At 28.4% G+C, this 4,779-nt stretch overlaps 1 pseudogene; it reads left to right on the top strand.

Annotated features, from left to right (window-relative positions):
* The window catches only part of LOC110025319, a 3,631-nt pseudogene extending 502 nt beyond the window's left edge, over window positions 1-3,129 (top strand).
* The last annotated feature ends 1,650 nt before the right edge of the window (window positions 3,130-4,779 follow it).

Here is a 4,779-nt window from a genome sequence, read left to right as displayed (position 1 = left end):
TTTTACAATTATATAATATTATCAGAATTATTTTTTAGGGTAGACAGAACCACTAAATGTTTAATTTTTTCTTTTAAATATTTGACAAAATCACTGCATGTTTCTTTTTTTTAAAATATAATATGATCTTTGCTTAGAAATTAAAATTATCGTTTATGTGTGAATTTCTTGGATAATAATTTAAATCAGCCTAAATTATTGTCAAAAATAAAAATTTCACTTTTAAATTAATTGATGTCAATCATGGCTTATGTCTACTTTTATCTAATCTTAATCTAAAAATTATAAGAATAGTCCCAATTAATGATTGAAACACTGTGTCACTTTATCTATATATATATATATATATATATATATATATATTTATATCCATGGTATAAAACCCCTCATAATGGGGTTTGAATCCCCTCTGACACAATTGACTTTAAAGAGGCAGTAATCAAATTGTTATGCACATTATGGGTGGGTGGAGGCTCGTATAATAGTTTGTTATTCCTTTAAAATAATATATATATATATATATATAGGAGCAATTATATTTTTTTATGATTAAATATTATCATACTACATATTTTAAAATCTAAACATTTGCATATATACCACCCAATTCTATGTATTTACTTATCTAACACCTAAATTTTACATTTTATGCCACCCAAATCTTTTTTATCACATAAACAAAATATCAACATTTTTTACATTTAAAAAAAATGAAAAACACATTTTCATAAGGTGACAAAAAATTGAAAGTTTTGGTGTTAGATGTGTAATTATATAAGAATTGAGGGGTATGCAGGTAAATCTTCCATGAAAGTATCATGTTTTGGCCTGTATAATCCCTACATTAAAGCAAAGCATACTAAATTAGGGTGAAAATATAGAAAATGATCATATCATCACATGTATACATTCATCGTCATTAATGATTTGTCATCTTTACTTCTTAGGAAAAATTATTTCATACGGATTGCGTGCGGTTTACGGTCCAGATGTATTTCGGTGGGCCCCACCTAAATTTTTTTTTAAAATGGAAATAATCCTGACCGTAGATCACCGTGATCTACGTCATGATCGGACACTGCATGCAGAGATGCATGCGGTATCCGTACGCAATAATTTCTCACTTCTTAGACATAGGATTCATAAACAGAACAAAATTTCATCTCTCTAACATTGCATATAATACCCTTAAGGGTATTTATGCAAATACTCTCTTTAACTTGCAATCACCACTTATAATTAAATAAATTATCATAAAGTTTCACATAATTAGTAGTAAAATTATAATATTCTTTGTAAATAGTTAATTAACAAATTATTTTAAAATAATGATTTCTTTTTCATTTATTTGAATGAAAATGTAGAAAAAGAAAACTTCTATTTTCATTTGATACATTCTTCAGGTGTATTTACATACATACAACTAGGGGTGTAAATGAGACGAACACGAGCTGAGCCCAGCTCGTGTTCGGCTCGTTTATATTTCGAGCTCAAAAAGTGTGGGAGGCCCAGCTTGTGTTCGACTTGTTTATATTTCGTGTTCAAAAAGTGTGTTCGTGTTCGGCTCGTTTGCTTAGTGAGCCAAACACGAGCCGTTCACGAACAAAGAGTAGTTTTGACAACCCTAATCGTGTAGTCATAAGATGTTAATGATTTGGGCAAGATTTAAAACATCATTTAAATCTAATTTAATAATTTTTATTCTATTTTCTTAATTAATATTTTTAATTGATTATAAATCTTTATAGCCTTGTAGTTAATTAAACTTTTTAAAAAATTTAGCTCATCAAACACACACACAAACACACAGATATATATATAGCGAACGAGCCGAACATGAGTTGTTTGCGAACAACGAGCCGTTTTGACAGCTCTATATGGAATATTGTAAATAGAATTTAATTATTGATTAAGTTGCTTATGGTGCACTCTTTTTGGTTCCCAATCCTTTTTCTCTCTGCAGACAATTGGCATTAAGTCTCCATCACCCAAATTATTCCAAATAAGAAACTTCAACTTTAATAAATAAAAAAAAAATATATATATTTTTTTATTTTTATTTTTTGCATTAATTCTCTTTTCTTTTTAAGTATTTACGTAAATACCTCATAATTCTTATGTTTTTATATGTCTAACAGCTAAACTTTCATATATTACCTTTATAACACATAGTGTTTATGATGGGGAAATTCTTTTTACTTTGCCCCCAAATTTTTCTTTGGTACTTCTCACTTTTGTGACAATTTGTCAATTTAATGGGTTAGATGGAACTTTAGCTCTTTATGATAAAGAAAGTGCATGGTCTACACAGGAGTTGGTGGAGACTCTTCTCCTCAACTAAGAGCCCCATGTTTAAATCACATTTTAACAATTAATTCATAACTTAATTAAGATTAAACTAAAAAAATCAGTTAATTTGTATTAATGCAACGTATTTGTTCTTTTTGTCTTGAATAATATAGGAATATTAAATACAGGAGCAACATTTTGTGTAATCAGTTGGGTTGTTTCTGAGAGAGGTCCAACATATCCCCCAATGTTTAATTCTTTAGCTGTTGTTTTTACCACCATCTTGGAATTCTTCTTATTCGACCAAGAAATCACATTTGGGAGGTAATTATCAAATTAGATTTTTGGTAGATTTATAATATATTTATATAGCTAAAGATTTAAGTTATTAAGCTAATTAACATTATTATTTCTCATATTAGAAGTGTTTATCTATCTCAATATAAATAAAATTTTTAGTTCATTTACTATTGGTTTGCTCAAATATGGGACATTTACACATGTACCCCTCAATTCTCATTTTGCTACATGTCTAACATCTAAAGTTTCATATTTACATGCATAACAATCCAAACTTTAGCGTCCATCTCATCAAACTTTAGGTGTTTAGATATGTAAATACATAAGAATCGAGTGGAATGTATGTAGAGTTTCAAATATATATTACTAATTATCTTTCGTAAAAGTAATTTAAGAAATTATATTTTGGTTTAATATGTTGAGTTTAATTCTAAAAATAATAGTATTTTTTTAATTAAATGCAACTTATTAGGGATGGCAATGATAATCAGTGGTCTTTGTGCATTTCTTTGGGCAAAAAGAAAGGAAACTCTATGGTAAAGGAATATATGCGAGGAAGAGGGATCAGTTTCTGTATTATTAGTTTCAGAAAAAAATATTAATTGAACGATTATTTAGAGTTATCTTTAGTTTAACTTATTTTTTTTAAAAAAATTAGCTTATTTATTTAATTTTATTTATATTTTACTATGAAATAATATTATCTAAAAAAAAAATTGAAATTTTTGTGTTTTTAAAATAAATATTTATTTTTTTAAAAATAAAAAACTAAAACAATGTAGACAAATACATGGATATTTTTTCACAATTTTACAACTCATAAAATAGAAAAAATAAACATTTTCAATATGATTATGCCAATAATTATGAATATTGAGTGGCATGTCAATAAATCTAAAAAATTCTTACGTTAAACTTCAACGGGATCATTTCTTTTCCATTTGAATCTCTGTTTACAACCACACTATATATGTTTTGTGTTGTCAGATCTACCCTCATCATATAACTTCTGTGTCATCAGTGTTACCATACAAATGTATGAGCTATAAATGTATTTGTTAATCTCATCTTGGATACACTTATTGCATGCTAAGGCTTGTAGTTTAGCATAGCCAAAAATCCATAGTGCACTCTATATTTTGTCATCTCATGACCAATCAAATGACTTTAAGCCTTCCTAATTGTCTATACTATTTGATAGATTTCATATAAGTTTATGGTTGACCTTGATTTATGAGTTAATACATTGTAAGATTACCTTAGCTACTTCTATATTATTTGAAAATTTGAACCCTAGACAACATAAAGTGGCCCATCAATCCAATTCTATCATTGAGTTCACTAGGGCTAAAGCCTAGTTCGGCTCAATCCTGCCATACTTCAGTTCAAGTATCGAAGCATCTTATACATCTATTGTCGATAACTCCATATTATTTGGAAAATTTACATACCAATAAATCCCTATGTATTTATATATCTAGCACCTAAAACTTTAAATTTTACATACAAGATAAATTATTTTTAGAAATTGGATGAAATGCATGTAATTGCTCGTATATTTTTAGCTCATAGTGAAATTGTCGATAGCTCACACAAGATCTATACTAAGTTAAAATTGAGTTTGTGGTCAAATCTTAACTTGTACTAGATCGTATGTTATCCTTCTTCTATGAGCTAGCTAATTAAACTTTATGTAACAATTCCATGAATTTTGGATCATTAAGGGACCATCATTAACTCACTTGGTTAAGCATGAACAACAATCTACCGACCTAATTATATGATGATTCAAATTTAAGTGACTCATATAAGACCAATAACAATCAATTTCGATGACCTAGCATGATCAAGCTTAACCAACTACTCTTAATTGATTCTTTATCCCTACAAACTAACCAAGTCAAACATAAGTCAACACTCATATTCTAAAATAAATCAAACCAAGTTTAACCTAAAAATTAAGCTAACCTAAGTTACTCAATCCAAACTTTCCTCGACTCTCTGGTTGAAATCTACAGTCAATTCTATGTCTCCTGTGGTCGAGGGTTCAAACCTGCCTATGTAGGTATAAGTCAAGTGTTTGGGCACATGAGATTGGTTTGGGGCTCGAATCATAGTCTCCCACCAATTTTTAATAAATAAAAGAAAGAAAGAAAAAAAATACACACACACACACACACACACACACAT

Source organism: Phalaenopsis equestris, unplaced genomic scaffold (assembly GCF_001263595.1).
Source record: "Phalaenopsis equestris unplaced genomic scaffold, ASM126359v1 Scaffold000297, whole genome shotgun sequence".
Taxonomy (NCBI): Eukaryota; Viridiplantae; Streptophyta; class Magnoliopsida; order Asparagales; family Orchidaceae; genus Phalaenopsis; species Phalaenopsis equestris.
The sequence above is the reverse complement of the archived record's forward strand: the minus strand, read 5'-3'. Positions and strand labels throughout refer to the sequence as shown.